Genomic DNA, 27,738 nt, shown 5'->3' on the forward strand with positions numbered 1-27,738 from the left:
GGACAGGCCCAACAATGCTGGCGCCTGCCAACTTGCTGGTTTCCTGACACCATTCTTGGTGTGGCCATTTTGGATGATACGGGATCCGGACTGGCAGGGCTACCTGCCCTCATGGCGGGTAGCGGTTTAGGCTCGTTAAGGGACTTGTTAACTGCAATTAAAGGAGGCCGACTGGGATTTCCCACATCGACAGGGGCCAGCTTAGGTGCCTGGAGATGGGCAACGGGGAAGGGTGGGGGGTGCGGGTGGTGACGAACCATCCAGGCAGGCCTAGAGGACCTCACAGCCTTCCTGGGTGAGAAAGCAGCCTCATGCCACCCCACCCCCCCCCCTCCTCCCGCAGGAGTGGCCTGGCTGCAGGAACGATTTTTTAATTAAAGTTTTAAAAAGGTTAGTAAGAGGGAACCACCATGTTGAAGCGCCCTCTCCGTTACTTACCCTCTACTAGAGCCTGCTGCTCCTCTCAAACTGGAATGCCTCTGATTAGCCCTCCAGCATCGAGAGCCTATCCACCAGCCTTAATTTGACAGGGAACCTGTCTCATTGTCAGGTGCCTCCAGATGAATGACTGCTTCCCCCACCCCGCGCCCAGGGTGGGTTCAGGACCCGGAAACAATCCCGCCTTCTGTTTTCCACCACTGTAGAGAAAATCTAGCCCTTGTTGTCTGGCCTGAGTAGAATTTGACTCACCAGTTTGAGTGCAGCATTTCAAGTGAAACACTAGCTGATAATTTGGGTTGCAGAATGAGAACATGTCTTCTGTTTCTTGAATACACTGTGGCTCTGAGCTGCATTTTGTACAACCATTTATCATATATCAGATACCCGACTGGCTTAGAAATGTGTTCAAAGGTTCCAACCAAGTGAAAAGAATTACAACAATATGCATTCCTTCTGCCTTTTCTTCACAGTCCTAGGTTGCTTTTCCTTTCCATGCTGTTTCTGAAATATTCCTTCCAAGTCAGCTATTTAAAATAATATCTCTCAGACTCTCTCATGACTTTGCTTGGCTGTGTACAAAAACAAGTTTTATATTTTAGTAATTTCTTTTTAGTATTTAGAGATACAGCACTGAAACAGGCCCTTCGGCCCACCGAGTCTGTGCCAACCATCAACCACCCATTTATACTAATCCTACACTAATTCCATATTCCTACCACATCCCCACCTGTCCCTATATTCCCCTACCACCTACCTATAACTAGGGACAATTTATAATGGCCAATTTACCTATCAACCTGCAAGTCTTTGCCACATGTTCTTATGAATCCCAGTTTTTTTATGACTGGAAATGAATCTGGAAATGGAGTGTGAATGGCAGTTTGCATTAGTACCAAATTGCTCTAATCTATAATGCAGGTTGTTCAGGATGCATTGAAGGATCAATCCAAATTTGACCCAAATTAAATCATGTAGGGATTCAGATGTAACTGTCATTTTAAATGGGCACAGTGGCCTATGTGCACTGAGAGCAACATGCCCATGCATGTAGGATGCTATTTTCTATATCCAGCTAAAAGTTGTTGTTTGTTGAAGTTGGCATCAGTAACTAGAAATATTATGCAAAGATGAGCTTTAAGTGATTAGAAATTGAATATCTTTTCATGTTGACTTAGTAAGTTATCCATTTTTCTGTTGAACCAAGGTGAAGCATTTATTACTACAACAACAGCAACAACTATTTGCTTTTATATAACCCCTTTAACAAAGTAAAATGTCCCAAGGCACTTCACCGGAGCAATATCAAACAAAATTTGACATCGAGCCACATAAGCAGACGTTATTACAGATGGCCTAAAGCTTGGTCAAAAAGGTAGGTTTTATGGAGCATCTCAAAAGAGGTGGAGAAGTTTAGGGAGGGAATTCCAGAGCTTAGGGTCTTGGCAACTGAAGGCACAGCCACCAATTGTGGAGCAGTTCAAAATCGGGGATGCTCAAGAGGCCAGACTTGGAGGGGGGCAGAAATCTTGGAGGGTTGTGGGGCTGGAGAAGGTTACAGAGATAGGGAAGGGCGAGGCCATGTAGGGATTTGAAAACAAGGAGGAGAACTCTTTTTTTATAAAAAAAAAATCAAGGTTGAAATATGAAACTAGGGAAACCTCTGACGTAACTGCATGAAAGCTGGACTGACTAATAATTTATTTTGTAACCTAAGTTGTGCAATGAAAATTATACCTAATTGGTCTAGAAACCTGAATCATTGTATAAGACGTTTGACAAATGATTTTTTTGCCCCCAAGTACCTTTTTTTTTCAAAACAATTCAACTGTCAATACTCCGTATTGTCCTTGGAACAGGAATTCTGTCCTAGTCACTTTTCTTATTGTGTGAATCTTGGGACTTCTGAGGAACAGCATTACTATTAATGATTTCTCATTAGGCTGTACTGTTTTTTATACCTAATTGTTTCACACAGAAAAAGACAATAATAGTGTAAGATAAAAGGTATTCTGATTTGATCGCCATCCAACTTGGGTCTTTAATTGTGGGTTTGGCGAGTGATCTACTTTTGAATGCAGTGAGCAATCTACATCAATCAAACGTCCGAAGCCTGACCAAAGAGCAAAGGCCAGTTCTGAACCGGAAATGATCATAACACCACACAGAGAGGGCATGTCACAGTAAACAGTGAGATGTAATAAATACTTCACTCGTGAAGCTGCAGTGGTACTTGCAAGCAGTAGTCAGCCTCATGAGAAATTATGTGCATGTGATGATCTATTTGTATTACACAGTTAGATTATTTGTTTTAAAAAAAAGACAAATATCTTCATTTTCCAGACTGCACGAGATAATCAGAGTGAACAAAAGTACTTTAGAATATGCTTAGATCGACTTTGTGTCTGGAGTCGAATGAACTACAATTTAAGCCATACAATGCAATAAACCTTGGATCATACCAGGCACAATAAAATGTAGAGGAAACTAACAGAGAACAATGGTAAGGAAAAAATTGGGAAAAGAAAATACCGATTAGCGTATGGAAAAAGACATCTTGCTGACTAAAGTTGTGACCTTTGCTAATTTTCACATTGCCTCCCCATCTGTCATGTGTGCTTAGATTGAAATTGAATCTCCAGTGAATCTAAAAGGCAGTGATCACTGTTTCACAGATCATCTACCAGTGGCAGGCGCAGAAGCCATTAAGAGGCGAGTGGCACGAGCTTCAGTAGTTACTCATACGCTTGGGACAACTATCATACAGCAAAAGCATTCCTATTATCCCATAATAGTCTGAAGATTCATTTTAAGAAAAAATGTTGAGGGTGCAAGGAGCTACTGCAAGTCTTGTGAACAGCAACAGATGGCTGGTTGCAGTGATGTGCCTTTCACTGGGGAAGTGCAAACCTGCTAAACTTGAAGCAAATGAAAAACAGGTGTTAAAGCTCCATTCAGAAAAATGGCATCTGTAAGTGATCACTTGCAATAAAGATCCTGATCAATTGTAATTTGCCCACATTACTGATAATTGTTGAATCTGAAAGTGGCTCCAGCTGCAGCTATTAGCCTTTGCAGGCTGTGCTGCTAAAATGTTTTAATTTTCAACCAATGTGATTTTTTTCCATTGTACTGGCCATCTACTTTGTTAACATATCTTCAGTTAATCCACTGCTGTTTAGGATGCTGTTTGCTCAAACCTGTGCTGGGTGGGGGAAAGAAAATGGAGATGGAATCAGACAAAATCCAAGATATTCCTTCCTTGGAATCCAAAAATGAGATTATAGTCTTCAAATTGTTCAACTGCTATCAATTTTTTCCTTATTGTATGCACTGTGAAGTTCAACAGGGTGTCTTTTATTCCATTCATTTTCCAGTGTTGGTTGTCATCATTGACATTAATTACCATTGGACAGAATGTGTGATGATGAATTGGCTGGAAAATTCATGGTTGTGATGTGATTATCACAAATTATTGAATGAACAATAACAGTTGATGCTGAATCATAATAGAATTAGTGTACAGATCAGGAAGGTCTCCGCTTTTAGTGAGGGAGTATCGCACTGTGGAGGTGCTATTGTTCAGATGAAAATTAAAGCAAGACCTCGCTGGGCCCCTCAGTTTGACCTAGAAGATCCCATGGCACTATTTGAAGAACAGCGGGGGAATTCTTATGTCCTGGCCAATATTTACCTTTCAACCATAAACCAAAACACATTATTTGGTCATTTATTTCCACTCACTGTGTACAAATTGGCAGAAACGTTTGTCCAAATTACATCACTGACTGCCTTTCAGAAGTAATTTATTGGCTGTGAAGCATTTGGGATGCCATTTAGGTATGAAAAGCACTATAGGTATATAAGAATTATCTTTGATCCTGATATGTTGACGTGTGGGGACTCTATAATTAACCTATGTGTCCTCAGATTGGAAGGAGGAAAATCGGCCATGTTTCCACCTGGAGATCAGCACTTGATGAGCCATGACGGTAAGGCTGGTTCAGGATCCTGATCTAGGCTCGGCTGCGGTGTCCTACAGTTAAGTAACCAGCTGACGCTCACTGTTCTGACTCTCCTATGCAGACCGAACTGCCAGCAGGTTCTTGATGGTCATGGAACTGGAGCCAAGCAAAAGATGAAGGGGGAAAAAGAAAAATATAGAAAAAAACCACTCTGGAACATATAAAATACTTTGGCCTTCAAAGTATTTAGTGTCTCCTGTAAAATACTGCAGATTGCCAGGACCAATTCTGTACTGATGTGTGAAAGCAACAGCTTCTCATGCAAATTGTTTGAGATGAAGTATAGCAGAAGCGCAAAAGAGATCCAACTAGTTACACTAAATAATTAAGTTCTACTCGAACAATATAGCCTACATTAAACAAAGTAGTCTCTTGGCACAAAGGAAATGATAGAGACTTTTTGTGAACTATATGATGAAATATTGTAAAATCTGATGTATAGGTCACACCTTCATGCATGTTTTATATCTCCTTTTTAAATGTAAGAGTGCATTAATACATTATAACTACACCAGATTTCACCACATGAGTATTAAGTCATGGCTGTGAGCCGACAAAAGACTGGATATAGCATCTCTGGTAATTTCAGTTACAGCTGTCAGGGGAGGAAGATGTGGTAATGTGCCTATCTTCAAAGCATGTGTAAAATGAGAAGCATGGCGGAATGCTGGTTTGCTGGCACTACCAGAGTCACAGAATAACTGGTTAATGATCACATTTGTTGTTTTGAGAGCTTGCTGTATCCAAATTGACTGCTGTATGTGCTTACATAAAGTGACTGAACCTTAATAGTGATTTGGTGGTTATGAAGTACTGAGGTCATGATGTATTTTATAAATGCAAGTTTGTTCTTATTGGAATGTAACTGTTTGAGGTTTCTAAGCTACTTTGGGTGGAAACTATTTTGATCTTCTGCATCAATGTAATACATGGAAATAGTTGAACAATTTGAATAGTTGTATGACCAGTATCCAGTGGCAATCTAATCAAGTGGCCCTCTTTGATTTAGAAAGTGCTTCTCTACGAAGCTAAAGCATTTCCTATTAAAGAACTTTTTTTTTAGAATTAGAACATTACAGCGCAGTACAGGCCCTTCGGCCCTCGATGTTGCGCCGACCTGTGAAACCATCTGACCTACACTATTCCATTTTCATCCACATGTCTATCCAATGACCACTTAAATGCCCTTAAAGTTGGCGAGTCTACTACTGTTGCAGGCAGGGCGTTCCACTCCCCTACTACTCTCTGAGTAAAGAAACTACCTCTGACATCTGTCCTATATCTATCACCCCTCAACTTAAAGCTATGTCCCCTTGTGTTTGCCATCACCATCCGAGGAAAAAGACTCTCACTATCCACCCTATCCAACCCTCTGATTATCTTATATGTCTCTATTAAGTCACCTCTCCTCCTCCTTCTCTCCAACGAAAACAACCTCAAGTCCCTCAGCCTTTCCTCGTAAGACCATCCCTCCATACCAGGCAACATCCTAGTAAATCTCCTCTGCACCCTTTCCATAGCTTCCACATCCTTCCTATAATGCGGTGACCAGAACTGCACGCAATACTCCAGGTGCGGTCTCACCAGAGTTTTGTACAGCTGCAGCATGACCTCGTGGCTCCGAAACTCGATCCCCCTACTAATAAAAGCTAACACACCATATGCCTTCTTAACAGCCCTATTAACCTGGGTAGCAACCTTCAGGGATTTATGCACCTGGACACCAAGATCTCTCTGTTCATCTACACTACCAAGAATCTTCCCATTAGCCCAGTACTCTGCATTCCTGTTACTCCTTCCAAAGTGAATCACCTCGCACTTTTCCGCATTAAACTCCATTTGCCATCTCTCAGCCCAGCTCTGCAGCCTATCTATGTCCCTCTGTACCCTACAACATCCTTCGGCACTATCCACAACTCCACCGACCTTCGTGTCATCCGCAAATTTACTAACCCACCCTTCTATACCCTCTTCCAGGTCATTTATAAAGATGACAAACAGCAGTGGCCCCAAAACAGATCCTTGCGGTACACCACTAGTAACTAAACTCCAGGATGAACATTTGCCATCAACCACCACCCTCTGTCTTCTTTCAGCTAGCCAACTTCTGATCCAAAGCTCTAAATCACCTTCAACCCCATACTTCCGTATTTTCTGCAATAGCCTACCGTGGGGAACCTTATCAAACGCCTTACTGAAATCCATATACACCACATCCACTGCTTTACCCTCATCCACCTGTTTGGTCACCTTCTCGAAAAACTCAATAAGGTTTGTGAGGCACGACCTACCCGTCACAAAACCGTGCTGAGTATCGCTAATGAACTTATTCTTTTCAAGATGATTATAAATCCTGTCTCTTATAACCTTTTCCAACATTTTACCCACAACTGAAGTAAGGCTCACAGGTCTATAATTACCAGGGCTGTCTCTACTCCCCTTCTTGAACAAGGGGACAACATTTGCTATCCTCCAGTCTTCCGGCACTATTCCTGTCGACAATGACGACATAAAGATCAAGGACAAAGGCTCTGCAATCTCCTCCCTAGCTTCCCAGAGAATCCTAGGATAAATCCCATCTGGCCCAGGGGACTTATCTATTTTCACTCTTTCCAAAATTGCTAACACCTCCTCCTTGTGAACCTCAATCCCATCTAGCCTAGTAGCCTGAATCTCAGTATTCTCCTCGACAACATTTTCTTTCTGTACTGTAAATACTGACGCAAAATATTCATTTAACACTTCCCCTACCTCCTCTGATTCCACACACAACTTCCCACTACTATCCTTGATTGGCCCTAATCTAACTCTAGTCATTCGTTTATTCCTGATATACCTATAGAAAGCCTTAGGGTTTTCCCTGATCCTAACAATCCCAACAATCTGCCAATGACTTCTCGTGTCCTCTCCTTGCTCTTCTTAGCTCTCCCTTTAGATCCTTCCTGGCTAGCTTGTAACTCTCAAGCGCCCTAACTGAGCCTTCACGTCTCATCCTAACATAAGCCTTCTTCTTTCTCTTGACAAGCGCTTCAACTTCTTTAGTAAACCACGGCTCCCTCGCTCGACAACTTCCTCCCTGCCTGACGGGTACATACTTATCAAGGACACGCAGTAGCTGCTCCTTGAATAAGCTTCACATTTCGATTGTTCCCATCCCCTGCAGTTTCCTTTCCCATCCTACACATCCTAAATCTTGCCTAATCGCATCATAATTTCCTTTCCCCCAGCTATAATTTTTGCCCTGCGGTATATACCTGTCCCTGCCCATCGCTAAGGTAAACCTAACCGAATTGTGATCACTATCACCAAAGTGCTCACCTACCTCTAAATCTAACACCTGGCCGGGTTCATTACCCAGTACCAAATCCAATGTGGCATCGCCCCTGGTTGGCCTGTCTACATACTGTGTCAGAAAACCCTCCTGCACACACTGGACAAAAACTGACCCATCTAAAGTACTCGAACTATAGTATTTCCAGTCGATATTTGGAAAGTTAAAGTCCCCCATAACAACTACCCTGTTACTCTCGCCCCTGTCGAGAACCATCTTCGCTATCCTTTCCTCTACATTCCTCTACAACTTTAATGAGATATCTGGGGCAACTAAATTCTGAGGGCTGGAACAGAGGCATTTCCTTCTGTGGGAGGCTGAAATTTGGGGCAGAACTTGGTCCAATTTATGAAAACATAAGTATAGGAGCAGGAATAGACTGGACAGCCCCTCGAGCCTGCTCTGCCATATAATACAATCATGGTTGATTGTCTACCTCAACTTTATTTTCCTGCCCACTCCACATATCCCTTCATTCCCTGAGAGATCAGGGGGGAATTTTATGCTGGCAGTGGGACTCTTCACACAGCGGGAAACCAACGTTGGGATACCCGTGTCGCCTCTCTTCCGGAAGGCCCGCCCAATAAATGAGGCAGTTAAATGGACAACAACAGGCCTTTCATAGGATTTAGGACCCCTGTTGCTGGAATTCTCGGCCTTGCAGAGCTGCTGGCTAATTAGAGGCCGGCAGCTGCTGTAGCTGCACCTACTGGAGGCCGAGGAGCATTGCCAGAGCTAGGCCTCAGGTCAGGATGGGGGGCGGAGGTGGGTTGGCAGAAAGGGCAGGGGGGTGGCTCTCAGCGGGCCTGCCCCCACCTTCTCGATGCCTTGACCCTTGTTCAGGCACGAAGTGCATTTGAACGAAGGACCCCCCCCACCCCCACCCCCCACCCACAAACTCCCGGAGCCGGGAAGCAATTCACACAGTTTCTCGTGCTGTACTTACTGTGCGATGAACGGGACGCCCGCTGCACAGGTAATTGTGGCTGCAGTGGGAAGAGGCCCTTAATTGGGGGTTAATTGCCTAGTTAAGGGCCTCAATTGGCAATGGGGCTGGAAGGCCTGCGAATGCCTTCGGCAGAGTTTGGCGGAGGTGGGATGGTGGCAGGAACCACCCCCTGACACCATCCCACCTAATTTTTATGCTCTCCGTGCCATGGGGGGAGACCATAAAATTCCATCCCAACAATCTGTCTATCTTAGCCTTGAATGTACTCAATGGTGGAGCATCCACAACCCTCTTGAGTAGAGAATTGCAAAGATTCACAATCCTCTGAGTGAAGAAATTTCTCCATATCTCAGTCCTAAATGATTGAGCCCTTATTCTGAGGCTCTGCTCCCATGTTCTAGATTCCCCAGATAGGGGAAACAACGTTGGTGTCTACCCTGTCAAGCCCCTTCAGAATCTTGTATGTTTCAATGAGATCACCGCTCATTCTTCTAAACTCCAGAGAGTTTAGGCCCAGTTTACTCAGCGTCTTATCATCGGACAACCCTCTCATCGCAAGAATCAGTCTAGTGAGCCTTCATTCTACTGCCTCCAATCCCAGTATGTTCTTCTTTGAGCTATGGAGACCAAAACTACACCCAGTGCTCCAGATGTGATCTCACCAAAGCCTGACGCAATTGTAGCAAGACTTTCTTAATCTTGTACTCCACTCTCCTTACAATAAAGGCCAACATGCCATTTGCCTTGCTAATTGTTTGCTAACATGAATGCTAACTTTCTGTGCCCCTTGTGTTACGATCAAGGCGGGACAAATGCACTGTTAATTCAGTCCCTCTTTTCCATAGGTCACAACGTATATTTAAATTTTCCCACTTACCGAAACCGTCAATCAGATACTGTATTTTCCCCAGAATAAAGCACACCAAGCCGTTTTCTTTAATAAACAACTAAATTATCCATTTATTATAAAGCAAGTTTTAACCAATAATGAAGTGAAACGTGTACAAATTGAAATGCTAAAGCCCCTTATCTATCTTAGCCCTCGCACACGTACACGTGTATACACACACACACACACATATACACACACCGCTTAAGCGGGGGGGGGGGGGGGGGGGGGGGAAAGGGATTTTTGTTTACAGCTGTTGCAAAGCAATAGAAGGAATAAACAAAAACACTTAAGCTTAAAAGAAGGTCGGAAGAAAGTCCTTTGTTTTGGCGAGGTGTCCCAAACGGAGAACAGACAGCTGTCAATAGGATCTTCCTCGAACCGTGCTTTCCAGGCGATGTTTATGATCCATTTGGGTAAGCCTCCAAAAGATGCAGCAGAGAAAGCTCCAGTCAGGCTTAGCAGCAGAAAGCAGTAACAAGGATTCTCTTAGACCTTATAGCAGCAATGTAGCAGTAAAGGATTCTTCAAATACAGGAACAAATAGTAAACACTTGATGCAGGAATTCTTCAAAGATGCAAGAATGCTTCACAGAGAAGGACATCAGCTGTCTTCTCCTGGAAGGCATGCAGCAACTCTTTTTCTGTTTTTCAGCCCATACACCAAATGGGTTTTTTAACAGTTCAAAATGAAACAAAAACGGTTCAGCAGCAAGTTGCATGACAACCATAAATCTTGGCTTTTCACTCCTCTGCAACCCAAAACAACCCCTTCTGCTTTTACTTGAAAATCAATGTCTTCCAGTAAGACTTGTTCACTTGCCAAACTTTCTGTTGACCTTCCTTTTTAAAAAAAAACCATAATGTTCCCACCTGGTTTTGTGTTATCACCAAACTTGGAGGCATTGCTCTCTCTTTTTAAGTCATTAATATAGATTGTAAATAGCTGAGGCTGAAGCACTGATCCTCACAGCACTCCACTGGTTATAGTTTGCCAACTTGAAAATGCCCCGTTTATCCCTACACTCTGCTTCCTGTCTATGAACTAATCCTCTATCCAAGCTAATAAACTACCCCTTACTCCATGAGCCCTTATCTTGCATATTAATCTTTTCTGTGGCACCTTATCGAATGCCTTTTGGAAATCCAAGTATACTAGGTCTGTTAGCTCCCCTTTACAGTTACATCCTCAAAAAACTCTCAAATTTGGCAAACATGATTTCCATTTCATAAAGCTATGTTGACTTTGTCTGATCATTGTCTGATTTTCTAAGTGCACTGTTAAAACTTCCTTCATAATAGATTCCAGCATTTTCTTGACAACTGCTGTCAGGCTAACTGGCCTATGTTTCCCATGTTTTCTCTCTTCCTCCTTTTTTGAATAGCGGTGTTACATTTGCTAACTTCCAATCTGTTGTGACCATTCCAGAATCTAGGGAATTTGGTAAAATCCTAGCCATTGCATCCAATATCCACACAGCTCCCTCTTTTAGAACCCCAGGATATAGGCCATCAGATCCTGGGGATTTGCCAGCTTTTAATCCCTTAAATTTCACAAATAATTTTTGCCTGCTGATATTAATTACTTAATTTCCTCACTCTTATTAGCCCCTTGGTTATCCTCTATTTTTGGTAGATAATTTGTGTCGTTATCTGTGAAGACAGACACAAAGGGCTGGATTTTCCCTCTGGGTGCAGGAAACAGAGGTTGGGATTGTATCTGTAATTTTCCCTGAGGCGGTCAATTAATGACCAGAGGACAATGTTGCGACCAGGTAGGAGGGGTCTAGGGGTTCCCTCTCAGCCTTTGCCTGGTTTAACCGTAACAGGATTTAATTTTTGAACACCGTGTTTTTAGCTCTCCCTTCGTGAATCCTTGTTCACCGCTTTCCAATTATAAGGCAAAGAAACCAGCACAAACAGGCTTTCTTAAGTTTAAAGAAGAAAAGTTGAAATTTCTTAAACTCTAATTCGGTTGACGCTTACGGATACATGACATGCCCATGCTAGCATGCATTCGAGATACACACATGCAAATTGAGACAGAAAAGAGCAGAAGAAAAATAAAATGGAAAAGTTTGAGGTGATATTGAAGAGTTTTTGTTACGATTCTTCGAATTCACTGTCGAGTCCTTGATTGTAAGTAGATCTTGCCTTTCATTGGGGCCCAGTATTCTTCTTAAACCTTGTTTGCTGTAGAAGACTTTTCTCTCTTGGGGTCATGTGTCTTCAGTGGATACAGAAAGAGATGGGAGCAGACAGGAGAGATCTTCTCAGTCCAGGAGCAAACGGACACTCTGTGTTCAAACTGTTTGTACAATTCAGAAAACCCAGGTTGCCAAGCAGGTTAGTCATGTGACTAACTGGTCTGACCACGTCTTGGATTGTATCACCTTAGCAGTCTCTGGAATGCTTCTCTTACAGTACCTGGTGATCAAGGTCCGTTGTGGGTTGAAGTGTCAGGGAATGGTCCTTTGTCTTTCCAATCGCTGTCTGTTAATATGCAAATGTCTTTTCCAGCCACGGCTGATCTGTTTAATAAGCCCTTTCTTCACTCCAGTAACAGTTTAAAATCAACGTTCATGACAAAATTAATGTGCCCCATTCTTGGCAGGTGGGGGCCTAGCATAACACTCCTCCTTAGTGAATCCTTGTTCACTGCTCCAATTGTAAGGCAAAGAAATCAAACAGGTTTCCTTAGATTTAAACAAGAAAGGTAGAAGTTTATTAATTTTAAACTGTAATCCAGTTAATGACTACGAATATGTGACGCGACCACGCTAGCATGCATAAGTGATAAATGCACATGCAGATAGAGGCAGGAAAAAGTAGAAGGAATAAAGGGAAAAGTTTGAGGCAATATCTGGTAGTTACAGTCCTTTAAGTGCGATGTGGAGTCTTTGGTTGCTGGTAACTCTTGCAATTCGTTGGGACCTAGTTCATGCTTCAACTTGTTCCAATGTAGGAGTCTTTTCTCTTGAGGTTTACGTGTCTTCCATGGGTCCAGTGGCTTAGGGAGAAATCAAGAGAGCGAGGCAGTCAGGCGAGAGACTTGCTTGTTTCAGCTTCTGTTGCACACTGCCTTCTGAATTCAATCTGTCCTGTGATTAGTTCAAAAAACCTGGACCAGCCAGTTAGTCACATTAATTACCAACTGGTTTAACCAGTCCTGGTTCTGTGGATTGTATCATTTTAGCAGGGCCTGGGATGAGCTTCCTTAGACCTTCAATGTCTGGTGATCAAAATCCATTTGGGTTAATTGAAGCAGGGACTAGCCCTTTCTCTCCACAGGAAGTGTCCCTTATGCAAATTTCCTTCCAGTCCAGTGTCTGGTGGTCTTCAAACAAGTCATTTCTTCACTCCAGCAACAGTTTAAAATCAGTGTTCATATGACAAAATTAATATGCCTCATTCTAGGCAGGTGGGGGTCTGTATGACAGCAGGTTCGCCATCCAAATAAGGATAGCGGGTGGGGTCGCCAAGCTGGAGGGCCAATCAAGGCCTTTCCAGCTTAAAAGGAGCAGCAAGTTGCAATGGAGGGTAAGTAAGAGAGAGAGTGCTTAAGATGGAGGCACCCTCTCTCCAACTTTTTTAAATCTTGCATTAAAAAATAGAGGCAGAAGCCAAACCACCACTTGGGGGGCCTCTACAGTGCAGCCTGTGGCTGACCAGGATGGCCTCTAGGCATATCTTCTAGTCTATTTACCCAATCAAGCTTAGCCAGCTCTCCTCTCGTACCTATGGAATTGGCTTTGAGTTTAAGATTCTTGTTTCAATCACTTTCAAACTTGATATGGAATTCAGTTGTATTACAATATTATTTCCCAGAGGATCTTTTACTGTGAGATTACTAATTAACCTTGCTTCATTACATAATACTAGATCGAGGTGTCCCGAGGTGGTTCCACAATTCCAAGAAACTGTCGCAAAAACATTCTATAAACTCACGTGCTAAACTACCTTTGCCAATTTGATTTGTCCAGTCTATGTGAAGATTAAAGTCCTCCAAGATTATTACATTGCCTTTGTTACAAGCTCCAATTATTTCTTGCTTAATGCTCTATCCAAAGGTATAACTACTGTTAGGGGGGCCAATAAACTACTCCCATCAGCTTTTTTTAAATTCATTCATGGGATGTGGGTGTTGCTGGCTAGGCCAGCATTTATTGCTTATCCGTAATTGCTCTTGAGAGGGTGCTGGTGAGCTGCCTTCTTAAACTGCTGCAGTCTTTGCAGTGTAGGTACACCTAGGAAGGGAGTTCCAGGATTTGACCCAGTGACAGTGAAGGAATGGCGATATAGTTCCAAGTCAGGTGTGGCTTGGAGGGGAACTTCGCTCCTGACTTGTGCCTTGGAGATGGTGGACAGACATTGGGGAGACAGGAGATGTTATTTTCCACAGAATTCCTAGCCTCTGACCTGCTCTTGAGCCACAGAATTTATGTGGCTGAGCCAGTTCGGTTTCTGGCCAATGGTAACCCCAGGATGTTGATAGTGGGGGATTCAGTGATGGTAATGCCATTGAATGTCATGGGGAGATGGTTAGATTCTCTCTTGTTAGAGATGGTCATTGTCTGGCACTTGTGTTACTTGCTACTTATCAGCCCAATCCTGGGTGTTGTCCAGGTCTTGCTGCTTCAGTATCTAAGGAGTCGCAAACTGCGCTGAACATTGTGCAATCATCAGCGAACATCCCTGCTTGTGACCTTATGATGGAGGGAAGGTTATTGATGAAGCAGCTGAAGATGGTTGGGCCTAAAGGCCAGCTCGGGTCTGCAAACGAAACCCGACCGGAGCCCGACGGAACCACATCCGACCCCAAGCCCGACCCGGCCCGAGTTCTTCCATTTTTTTCTTGTGCCCGACCCAACCCAACCCTCAGTTAACCTACTTTCGGTTTTTCACTTCTTTGCTGATCTGCACAAGCTTAAAATAACTAACAATACCACCTTTCTAGTCAAAAAATTACATTTAACAGTGGAGCCACTTACCTGAGGTTGTGATAGAGTGTGTCTACCCCCGCCTGACCTGACCCGAGCCCGAATGCCGGACCCGGAAGTGCGACTGGAGTTGACACATGTCGTCGGATCGGTTTGAGTCAGGTAGCCGGCATTTTGTTGGGCTTGGGACACTACGTAGGAGCTCCTGCAGTAATGTCCTGGGACAGAGATGATTGACCTCCGACAACCACAACCATCTTTTGCTAGGGCTCCTTGATGCCATACTCTGTCAAATGCTGCCTTGATGTCAAGGGATGTCACTCTCGCCTCACCTCATCTCTGGAGTTTAGCTCTTTTGTCCATGTTTGTACCAAGGCTTTAATGGGGTGAGGAGCCGATTGGTCCTGTCGGAACCCAAACTGAGCGTCACTGAGCAGGTTATTGCTGAGCAAGTGCTGCTTGATGGCACTGTTGGCGACACCTTTCATCACTTTACTGATGATCAAGAGTAGACTGATAGGGGGGTAATTGGCCGGGTTGGATTTGTCCTGCCTCTGTGTACAGGACAAACCTGGGCAATTTTCCACATTGCTGAGTAGGTAGCAGTGTTGTAGCTGTACTGGAACAGCTTGGCTAGGGCGTAGCTAGTTCTGGAGTGCAACTCTTCAGTTCAATTGCCGGAATGTTGTCAGGGCCCATAGCCTTAGCAGTATCCAGTGCCTTCAGCCGTTTCTTGATATCACATTGAGTGAATCGGATTGGCTGAAGACTGGCATCTGTGATGCTGGGGACCTCAGGAGGAGGCCAAGATGGATCATCCACTCGGCATTTCTGGCTGAAGACTGTTGCAAATGCTTCAGCTTTGTCTTTTGCACTGATATGCTCGGCTCCCTCATCGTTGAGGATGGGGATATTTGTGGAGCCTGCTCCTCCTGTTAGTTATTTAATTGTCCACCACTATTCCTGACTGGATGGGCAGGACTGCAGAGATTAGATCTAATCTGTTAGTTGTGAGATCGCTTAGCTCTGTCTATCGCATGCTGCTTCCACTGTTTGGCATGCAAGTAGTACTGTGTTGTAGCTTCAGCTGGCTGACACCTCATTTTTATGTATGCCTGGTGCTGCTCCTGGCATGCCATCCTGTATTCTTCGTTGAACTAGGGTTGGTCCCCCAGCTTGATGTAATGGTAGAGTGGGGGATATGCCGGGCCATGAGGTTAGAGATTGTGGTTAAATACATTGCTGCTGCTGATGGCCCACAGCGCCTCATGGATGCCCAGTTTTGAGTTACTAGATCTGTTTGAAATCTATCCCATTTAGCACTGTGAAAAATGGTTCTTGCAGCTGGGTCACTACATTGGGGGGTGTGGGGGATGCTCCTCCACAGGGAGGCCGTTGGCTGATGCTGCTCTCAAGCAGGCAGAGAGGGCCTCTATGCCGACCTGGAGTGCTAGCTTCCCTAGTCCGCCTCCAAGAGGCCGTCTCTCGGTGGTTAAACTGTCACCCACTGTCTCCGGCAATCTGGAGGCTGATTGGAGAGTCCCTGTTGGCCTCTGTTAGCAGGTTTTAGTAGACTACTCGACATGCTGTGCACCCGCTCGCCACCCCCCGCCCCCCCCCCCCCCACCACCAAACCGGGAAAATGGCCCAGGCGTGGGATGGAGTTGGAGCTGGCACGCAGGCTGGCGGTGTGAAATTCTGCACCCATCCCCCCGCCCCCTCCTCCCTCCCCCGGATGTGGGTAATTATCCAGCCCCTAGTGTTTACCTAATACCACTGGCAGAATCCCATTATGGTGAAGCTTCAGGTTCTATGTAACGTTCGGGGTGAAACTCCTTCTGTCGATAATCTGAAAAAAAAAGTGAGCACAGAAACCGGAGTAGAAACTTCCTTTGGCGTCTGTATTTTAGCTGCTGTGAATTATCTGGGGAGGGGGTTTGAAGGGAATGGTCATGGACAAACCTATTACACATATGGGTGATTACAAGGCAGTCACCCAATCACAGCTTTTTAGGTCACCTTAGTCACTGAAAAATTGTTACATAACGCATTTTGGGCTTTAGATAATCATTTACAGCCGTAAATCTACCTTTGATTGCCACATCTTGAATTTATATTGCGCAGCTCATGTAGAAAGAATGTTGAAGGCATTTCTCAGAGCGACAGAAGCATAATTAGACAGAACTCACCTCACCAATAACTCCAGCTCCAATTTTCCTGGATTTACCATACTGCTGTCATTGGTTTGAACGGTGCAGCTCCTTTGAATGGGCTTCAGCCCCACCTCAACATCATGTGGCAGTTTTCAATTTTCTTTCCTTTCCTCCCACCCAAGCCAGGCCACTAACTCTCCTCTGGCCTCCATCCATTTTGCTCCCCTGCAGAAATTGAATTACACTCCTCTATTATTTTAAACATAACACATTATTCAACTTGCCTTGAGCAACACGATGGGAGATCTGCTAGTCTACAGTCAATTTGTCCAACTCAAAACATTTATGGAAGGAGTTAATGAAGAATGTTTAGTAATTGAAGACAACGTGTCCATGTTATCCCCATGTTATCCATGACGAGGAAATGCTGTTCACATTAACTGATGGTACAAGGACTGGGGAACACAGTTTGAAGGTGTTGGACAAGAGATGCAGGGGTAAGTTAGGATGAACCTTTTTGCACAGTGAGTGGAAATGACCTGGAACTCGCTTCCCACGAGGATAGTGGAAATGGGGACAATCAATGATTTCAAAAGGAAATTGCAGTGGCACTTGAACGAAATAAACCTGCAGGACTATGGGGATCGAGCGGGAGAGTGGGACTGACTGGATTGCTCCGTGAAGAGCTGGCATGGATTCGATGGGCTGAATGGCCTCCTTCTATGCCATAAATGACTCTTAAGTAGTGTTAGGTCAATTTTGGGGAAGGCAAGTCATTGAGGTTGTGTTATTAAAAACAACAGCTTGCACCAGATGGGCCAGGGCAGGCAATCTTACGGAGACGGTAGTAGGCAATCTTTTTAATTGAGGATATTGGGTCAGAGGCTCAGCTTTGGGTCAAAAAGGATGTCTGAGATTACAAACATGCTGGTTCACAGTGACACAGGGGCCAGGGAGGGGGATGGCAAGGGTACAGAGTTTGTGGTGGGAGCTTTGGTCTTGCGAATGATTACATGGAGGAAATTGCAGTTCATCCAGGATTAAATGTTGGAGAAGCAATCTGCAGCACTTAGTTGATGGAAGGGTTGAGAGAGATGGTGGTGAGGTAGAATTTGGTGTTGTCAGCATTCATGTGAGTCAGACCCAAGTAAAGTTAAAGTGATACAAAGTAAATCTATTGTGATGGCAAAGCCAGTCTCAAGATGCATTACAAAATGTGATTGAATGCTTTTAGCATTTAAGAGCCCTGATCTCCCTAAGTAGAGTAAATAATCAAACTGTCGGGTAGCTCTTGCATCTTTTGCATTCTAGATACTTTTTGGTAAAGTAGACAAAAAAAATGTTAGAGGCAGTTGAAATAATATTTAAATCCAAAGTTTTGTTAATTGTTTTCCCATATAATCCAGCAGACTATTTTCTGCATTCATTTGGCTTAATGTAAAGCAGCATAATCCTCATCAGTACAGCAGAGTGCTTCCCCCCGCCATGCCCTATTGTTGACAGTCAGTGAATGTGGAGAATCAGGGGAGGGGGGGGGGGGACCCATATGCCTTGTACCAATGTGGTAACCACTCATACCCATGGCTAAAACTGATTTAATAAGAAAAGTTGAGCCCAGCTTTGTTTATCCATGATGCAAATAGTACATAGTATCATGGCTAAAAATTCTTTATCAGCTAGCTCTATAAAATTTAGATGAATATAAAAACAACGTTTAGGAAAGCAGCCTCTTCTATTTGATGATTAGACTGGTTGGCTACTGGCAGGCGACTTGCAAAGCAATAATTTAGAAGAAAGAGCCAATATAGCTTTAGTATCTGAAGATCCTGTCCCACAAATCTATAATTTAAGGATATTACAGTTAAAAGTAAATAGTGGAAATACTTACACATTTTATTTTGGCCTTTGAGCAAGCTTTTGACAATGTTTTGCACAGAATACTTTCAATTAAACCAAAAACCACAAGAATCAAATATGGAGAAGGTGGTTAAATAAATATGAAGGAGAATCTCTTTACAAGAGTTGTAATGTCGGACTGGGGTGGATTGTTGAGTGCAATCCCACACTGGATGGTGTTTGGATATCTCTTATTTTTAGTCTACATTATTGTCCTGGATACTACAACCAAATGTGAGCTTGTTATATTTGCTGCTAATACTGTAATTGAGAGAGCAGTAGAGACCGAGGACACACTAAAGGATTCTCAGGATTTGGATCAATTGTATAATAGGGAAAATAAATATGAACTGTCATGCAGACCCCCAGCTGCCAAGAATGAGGTATATTAATTTAGTCACATGAACATTGATTTTAAACTGTTGCTGGAGTGACGAAATGACTTGTTTGAAGATCACCAGACACTGGGCTGGAAGGACATTTGCATACTAAGAGACATTGCTTGTGGAGACCTAGGACTATTCCCTGCTTCAATTAACCCAAATGGATTTTGACCACGAGACATTGAAGGTGTAAGGCAGTGCATTCCAGAGACTGCTAAGGTAATGCAATCCACAAACCTCGCAGGAGAGACTGTTCCAAATAAGGAGCTAATCACATGACTAACCTGTTGAACAACCTGGGGATTTTTGAATTGTGTCACACAAAGGAACAGAAGGCAGTGTGCAACTGAAGCTGGAGCAAGGAAGCCTCTCTCTCTGTGTGTGTCTCTCTCTCTGTGTGTGTGTCTCTCTCTCTCTCACTCTGTCTGTCTGTCTCTGTGACTCTCTCTGTCTCTCTCTCTGTGTCTCTCTCTCTCTCTCGCTCGCTCGCACTCTCTTGCTTTCTCCCAAACCACCAGACCCACGGAAAACACGTAAACCTTGAGAGAAAAGACTCCTACATCGGAACACGTTGAAGCGTGAACTGGGCCCCAACAAATTGCAAGGCTTACTGGCAACCAAAGGCCCCACGTTGAACTTGAAGGACTGTAGCTACCAGATATTGCCTCAAACTTTTCCCCTTTATTCTTTTCTACTTTTTCTTTCTGTAATTTGCGTGCGTGTTTATCGTGTATGCGTGCTAGTGCTAGCACTGCATATTCATGGTCATTAACTGGATTGGAGTTTAAGATTAATAAACTTCCGCCTTTCTTGTTTAAATCTAAGGAAACCTGTTTGATTTCTTTGCTTTACAATTGGAGCAGTGAACAAGGGTTCAGTAAGGGGGAGCTAAAATTAAAATTAAACCCTGTTGTGCTTAAACCAGACAAAGGCTGAAAGAGAAACCCTAGACCCCTTCTCACATGGTCGTATCAGAACATAATAAATGATGGAAAAGACCAGCTGATCCATCAAAACTGCCCCATACATGAATGATGCCTAAAACATTATGCTGCACAATATTACCCGAGTTACACTCACCAGCAGCCATATAATCTCTTGGGAAGGGCAAAAAACAGAATTAAAAAAAAAAGCCAAGGCCAATTTAGGGCGAAGAAAAGCTTTGACATTCCTGTTTCTTTAGGCAATCAAAACTAGTCAAGGAGAACACATAAATGAAAACTTAACTGAGAAATTTTAAATATTGCACAATAGGCAATCTAGAACGAGAGGTCACAGTTTTAGGATAAGGGGGAGCAAATTTAAAAGAGATGAGAAATTACTTCTCTCAAAGGGTCGTGAATCTGTGGAATTCACTACCCCAGAGTGCGGTGGATGCTGGGACATTGAGAATCAAGGACATTAAGGAGGTGGTAGACAGATTTTTAATTAGAAATGAGTTGAAGGGTTATGGAGAACGGGCAGGAAAGTGGAGTTGAGGCCAAGATGAGATCAGCCATGATCGTATTGAATGGCGGAGCAGGCTCGAGGGGTTGAATTGCCTGCTCCTGCTCCTAGTTCTTATAGGAAATGAATGTGCTTCACACTTAAAGGAAAAATAGACTTGAATAAGCACAGAGACATAAGTAATAATAGATCCATCATTTTCAGTGGCTAGTCAATGTGCTGAGGCGATTAAAAAGCTATTAAACTGGTGATTTATATAGATGAAACAGAAAAGTATAAGCTTACAAAGGTAATGCAAGGGATCTACAATGCATTAGCCAGATCAAATTTTGGAGCACTGTCTTCAATTCTGGTCACAATGCTGTAAAGAACATGCAAATATATTGGAGATGGTACAAAGAAGAGCAAGGTTGTTGAGGAAAGCTTTGGGAAGCTCAAACTTGATAGTGTAGACTGAAGGCAGCACGTCATTAAAGCATGTAAAATACAAAATGGTATCGAAACATTAAGCATAAGCATTACTTCAAAGTAAACCAGGAAAATAAGACCAGCAGACATGTATTTATTTTGGATTTTAGGTAAATGTTCCTTACTCTGAGTGGCAGGGCTGTAGAGACACAAATATTAAAAGTACCCAACTACATTCTTAATGTGAGAATTTGCTTACTAGAGGTTTGCACTTGATGGACTGAGTGGCCTTTTCTCTCGCCTAGGCTTCTTTTGTGTTCTTATGAAGTAGGTCAAAAATACATGAAGCATATGAGAACAGACGAGAGATTGAGAGAAATATCAGGCACTAATGTGGAAGGAGAGGATTTGTTAACAGAATCAAAAGTGAGTAGGTTCAGAAAGGATTCACAAATAGAAACATAAGGATAGGTAATCAATTATTTTTTTTCCCCCACTGAATGGAGCTGCTATGGGATCTCCATTGTCATCAATCGTCATCAACATTTTCATGGAAGAGTGCGAACAAGCAGCACTTCAAGCAGCTACTCTACAACTAAACTCTGACTCCAATATGTCAATGACACTTTCATCATATGGGAACATGATAGGAGAGCCCTTCATAGTTTACTACAACATCTTAACCAATATCCGAACATGAATTTCACCATGGAGACGGAACAACAACTTTACATTCCAATCCTTGATCTCATTGCCAAGTCGCATAACAGCTTACCAGTACACCAAGTCTACTGCAAGCCCACTCATAATGATAGATACCTGAACTACTATTCTTTTCATCCTCTCTCCACTCTTCAATCGGTCTCCAACACCCTCATCAGAAGAGCTTAATCTATTAGCAATAAGAAACATTTACAATGAGAGCTGTGCCCTGTCAAGTTTACACTTCAACTCTGTGGATTTCTTTCCCACAAGATCAACACACATCCATCTGTTACTCATGCTGCAACAACAGCCTCCGCCAAGTCAAGAGTCAGTCTCCCATACATTGGCTCCAACTCACACACACTGCAACACATACTCAAGTCAGCAGACATAAAAGTCCGACATAAGTCATCCAAGAAGCTCCACTTAATCCTTCATACCCACAAAGACAAGAAACCATCTCTCAACAAACCAGGAATTGACAGTATACCATGTGACTGCAGACTCGTCTACATCGGAGAAACATGCCACAGCCTACACAGCAAACTCGAGGAACACCAAGCCTGCTTGAAACAGTGAATGGGACAAATCAGCTATCATCAAGCATGCTCAGCTCAATAACCACTGCATCCAATTCCAAACTCATCCATTTCGCACTGGCATACAAGACATGGCAAGGAGTCTATGGAGATCTGTCAGTCCCAAGACAGTGGCCTGCTCATCTGGCTATCCCTACTGAAGAAACACATCACCACCTGCTCTGCAGCCAAATACTCCTGAGGAGAACAATAGTATGTATTGACATAACAGCTGACCAATCAGCAGCAAGAACATTAGCATGTACTGACCTATCATGGAACACAATTAGCCGATCAATAGCAGCAAGTACAGGAACGTGTAATGACCTATCAGCAGTAAGATCCTGTCCACATTCCCATTCTCCAGCACATATAAGCCCATTGTTTCTCCCCTTTCCGTTATTCCTCCAGAAGACTGGCAGAGTACGCTGCCCAAAACGTCGAGGCCTGCCAGTTCTTCTAAGAACTCCTTTTTCCATAGAAACAACTGTTTTTGTCAGAGAAAATTAATGTGGTGTAAAACCTTTTCACCCTGTTACTATGCCACCTCCTAGATGGTTTATAACTCCATACTACTGCAACAGAAGTCCATTTTTGAAATGTAAAAGTTGTAAAATTAAAAGCTTTCCCCATAGCTGTCAAAATCAGAAATTTTTTATGGGAGTGAGATTTATGAACAATAAATAGACGACCAATTGCATATCTGTATAAATATATGGAACTGGAGTGAGATGCTTCACAAATTATATTATAAAATTACAGTATGTCTTACTCCAAATAAGTGAAAATTGATGGTTCTGGATAATATATTAATTCAGACAGAAGAGACAAGCATTTGGGTGTGTCCAAGTTGATTAATTTTGGAGGTTGATTTCTTTTTGGTGGGGGGGAGAAAAAGATAGTCTTGAGTCCACTTTTTTTTCCAAACATTTCATAATACTTCACTTTTTCTTGCACTGTTTGTACTGGTTTCAGAAAACAGTAATTTAGCCTGTTATCTTGGTTCCATTTCATACACAACAGTAACACTTGTGTAGCTCCCTGAATATAATAAATGTCACAAGGTGTATCACAGAGGAAAATGGGCACCTAGCACTACAAGAGTTATAAGACAGGACTTAAAAGTATGGTCAAAAACATAAGGGGCTCTCCCCTGTGCTCAGGTTGGAAGGCAGGGAAGGCATTTAATTGGGCGAGATGACGACGAGTGGGGACCACGCCACCTTCCAGCCTCCACTCCGATTAAGTCCATGGCAGGAAGGCCCGTGGATAGTCTTCCTGCCCCGCTGCCAATTGAGGCCCTTAAGTGGGCAACTAATGCCTAATTAAGGGCCTTTTCCCGCTGCCACTGGTATTAATCCAGTAGCGAGCAGGCCTGTCACCATGCGTGGACCTTGACATGCAAACCCATGCGGGGTTGCTTGTGATCTCCTCGGCACGTCCTTTGTTCAAAGGCACTCGGTGCTTGATTGAAAGACTGAGCATCGGGAAGGGGTAGGCCCACTGCATGCTATCTCCCTGCCCTTGCTGCCGGCCCCCCTACATTCCCCTCCCCTGTGACCCCCACAACATTTCTCCTGCCATCACTTATCTCCGGCCTGGGTAGCTCTGTGATCCTGGGCCTCCGGTGGGTGGCATTCCGGCAGCAGCCGCCACCTCCCCAATTGCGATGCTGAGCAAAAGAGCTGCCGGCCTCTGATTGGCTGGCAGCTCTCGGTGAGTGGGACTTCCTATCTCCGAGGTCCTGATCCCAGTGAAGGCCTGTTGGTGGCCTCTCAAGTGCCTGTTTGGTTCATGATATGGCGTATCTTCTCCAAAGGAGGCAATACTGGTCTCTTGCCGCCTTTCCAGCCGGAGGCCGAAACCCCTGTCACCTCCATGAAATTCTTTCCAAGAGGATTTTAAAGATAGTGAAGGAAGAAGCAAATTAGAGGGACTTAGGGAGGCAGTAGGACAATGGAAGTCTCTGCTACTGATGGTGCAGCAAGGGCAGGTTGGGGATTGGGGGGGGTGGGTGGGCGAGGGAAAGGAGGAGTGCACAAGAAGCCAGAGCTGGAGCACCAAAGGACATGGTCTGGAATGTAGGACTGCAGGAGGTTGCAGATGAAAGGTGGGGCTAGGCTTGAAAGTTCCTTGTAATTGAAGTTGATGATTTTGAGTTTAATATGTTGGGGAATGGTAGTCAGTGAGGAGTGGCAACAAAGACATAAGGTGGTATTTTAACTCCAGGGCAAAGCTAATTTTAACACTTGGGCCTCAGTTATATCCTTCCGGTAAGTTGCTCACCCAAAACAGGAGGAAAGAGGCAGCTGACTGGTCCCTGACCCTTGAAGATTGGATTCAGGGGCAGGTGGGAGAGGGTTGGCAGGGTTTCGCAGGTGGAAAAATGGGAGCAGGGTGATTCTGGTCCTTCTAGCACAACAAAGGAAAGTTTAACATTCGCCTTATAGGATGTCCTCTTCCTGCAGACCAGGTTTCACTGTGGGGCAGCCATGGTGGGCAATAATGGTTAAAATGGCTTCAGGTTCAGCCCCCTGAAAAATAGCTGCATGGTAATCATTATAATACAAGAGTGGAATGGGAACCTGCTCTATTTTAACTTCCATTTTGGACTTTGCTAGAGGGTGGCACTTTAAAATTCCCCCTTTAATAAGGAGACGCTGAATTGAGAGGAGGATGAGTTAACCTTCTCAACTAGAGATTGTGTACTTGATGAGATTTATAGTCATACAACAAACAGGGTTATGATGAATGATTACATATTTTCTAATTATAAAGCTTGCTTTTTATTCTACTGTGTACAGGATAGAACTTGAGCTTTATCCCAAAATCCTGAACTTCCTTATTCCAGGTGGACAGAGTTAATTGTAAGTTATTGCAAGAGCAGCCACATAGGTGCACTCTTTGAAGATTGTGGGAGTGCCATGTTGCCCATGGCACTTGCACACATTTCTAATGCAACCTGTGACAGACACAATTTGGTTAAGCTGTTGGCATATGCACAGGGAACAGAGAGTCATAGTCATTTATGGCACAGAAGGATGCCATTTGGCCCATCGAATCCATGCCGGCTCTCCGTGGAACAAACCAGTCAGTCCTACTCCACTGCTTGACCCCCATAGCCCTGAAAGCTTATTTCCTTCAAGTGCCCATCCAATTTCCTTTTGAAATCATTTGCTTGTCTCGCCTTCCACCACCATTAATTATGTGTTGCCTCATACTATTCCTTCTGCCAAAATACATCACCTCACACTTATCTGTATTAAATTCCATCTGCCACTTGTCTGTCCATTCTGCTAGCCTATCTACATCCTGTTGCAGGCAGTTTGTATCATCCTCCCTGTTTGTCACTCCTCCAAGTTTAGTACCATCAGCAAATTTTGAAATTCTACTATGTAGTCCAAGATGCAAGTCATCTATATATAGCAAAAAAAAAAGCAGTGGTCCTGGCACTGACCCTTGGGGAGCATCACGTCTACCATCCTGCAGTCTGAAAAGCAACCATTTATTATGACTCACTATTTTCTGTCCTTAAGCCATTTTTTAAAATCCAATTGGACACTGACTTTCCTACTCCATGAGCCTCAATTTTGTTAATCAGCCTTTTATGTGGAACTTTATCAAACTCTTAAAATCCATATAGACAACACCCACCACATTCCTTTCATGAACCTTCTCTCTTACGTCTTCAAAAAATTCAGTTAAATTAGTCCAGCATGATCTACCTTTTACAAATCCATGCTGGCCATCCTTAATTAACTCAAACCTCTCCAAGTGCCTGTTGATTTTTTTCCCCTGCTGGAAGTATGCAAAGCAGGCAGATTGTGATGTCAATCAGCGTGCAACACCGATTTCATGCTGACACAGCCATTTTGGAGCTCAACGTTTCAGTTAACGTCATCTCTTTAACACAGATAGCTGAACACGTGTTCAGGAGCAGGAATGACCTCCCCCCGCAGCCCTACTTAAAGGGATCATCAACTACTTTAAAGTTAGTTATGAAGTGATTTCTACTGGCTCTTGCTTTGATTGCAGAAGTTCTTCACTTCCAGAGTTTTTTTTAAATTGCTAAAGCCTACAGGGAGTGGTGTGGAATGTGCTGAAGGACGTTGACCTGATGTCAGTGATTCTGCATAAACCACTTACTCGCAGACATGGGTGCAGTCGTAGGCATTCCCTTTGGACGACAGCATGACAGGGACAAATAAGCAGAGGCAACACAGAGCAGGACGTGCTGTGGGAAGAGGGAGGAGGGGGAAAAGGGCTCTCGTCAGGAGACCATATCTGCCCAGGATATTCAAGGAGAAATTCTCCTATCAACCTCAGCGAGCAACAGTACATCAGATATCTGCAGTGAGTTCCAGACACCCACCACCCTCTGGGCAAAGAGGTTTTTCCTCTTGTCCCCTCTAATCCTTCTACCAAAATCCTTAAATCTGTGCCCCCTGGTAATTGACCTTACCAATAGGGCAAACAGGTCCTTCCTATCTACTCTATCTGGGCCCCTCATAATTTTGCCCACCTCAATTAAGTCACCCCTCAGCCTGCTCTGTCCTAAGGAAAACAACCCCAGCCTGTCCAATCTTTCCTCATAGCTGCAATTTTCAAGCCCTGACACCATTCTTGTAAATCTCCTCTGTACCCACTCCAGAGCAAGCATGCCCTTCCTGTCATGTGGTGAACAAGCAGTCTGACAGTACTGAGACAGTATAAAGGTATTGAAGTAAAGATGGGTGTCAAAAGTGAACATATGGAAGCTGTGTCAATGGCAAAATTTTATGCTGTCCTTCGCAGCAGGGAAAGCATAAAATCGGGAGGGATGGTGGTGGGTGGGGGGGTGGGGTCCTTTCCACCTTCCCACCTCTGCCAAAATTACGTCTGGGGTAGGATTAATGCCAATTAAGGGCCTCATACGATGCCACCACAATTGGCTGAGCGGCGGGCGGCCCTGTTGCTACACTGGAAGCAAATCACGAAAAAACATGTTGGCTGCTTTCCAGCTCCGGTGGGGCGTTAAAGGCACTTTGTGCCTGAAGGAGGGACCCGGCATCAGGAAGCGGAGGCTGGCTGACAGCCACTTCTTTCCCTTGCTACTGACCTCCCAACACCCCCTCCCCTGTTACCCCCACCCTGGTAGTCCCCTCCTACCCTGACCTACCTGTGGCCTGGGTCCAGCGCTGCTCCTGGGCCTCGGGTAGGTGCTCCACCAGCAGCAGCCACAGTCTCTGTGGTGGCACTGCTCAGTTAAAGAGCTGCCACCCTCTTATTGGCCAGCAGCTCTCCGAGGGCAGGACTTCTGTCACCGGGGTCCTTGATCCTCTGGAAGGCCTGCCACTGTACACTTAAGTGCCTAATTTCCACTAGATGCAGCGGGCCTCACACACAAGAGGTGACGCAGGGTTCTCGACGTCACTTGTTTTGGACATCGAGACCCCCGTCGCCAGGGTAAAATCCTGGCCCTTGTCTTTAAATGACCTCACCAAGAGGCAGCATGCAGAAAGATGGAGTGGGGTGGGGGGGGGGGGGGGTGGAGGGCACAGCTGACCATGTCAGAAGCTGCAGAGAAGTCGAGGAAGATGAGGTTTAACTCATCTTGG

General features: G+C 44.1%; 1 protein-coding gene across 1 annotated transcript in view; it reads left to right on the forward strand.

The window, feature by feature from the left end:
- The window catches only part of LOC137348185 (plexin domain-containing protein 2-like), a 455,424-nt gene that overhangs the window by 99,044 nt on the left and 328,642 nt on the right, over positions 1–27,738 (forward strand). The window lies entirely within an intron of this gene.

This window comes from Heterodontus francisci, chromosome 2 (genome assembly GCF_036365525.1).
Source record: "Heterodontus francisci isolate sHetFra1 chromosome 2, sHetFra1.hap1, whole genome shotgun sequence".
Lineage (NCBI taxonomy): Eukaryota > Metazoa > Chordata > Chondrichthyes > Heterodontiformes > Heterodontidae > Heterodontus > Heterodontus francisci.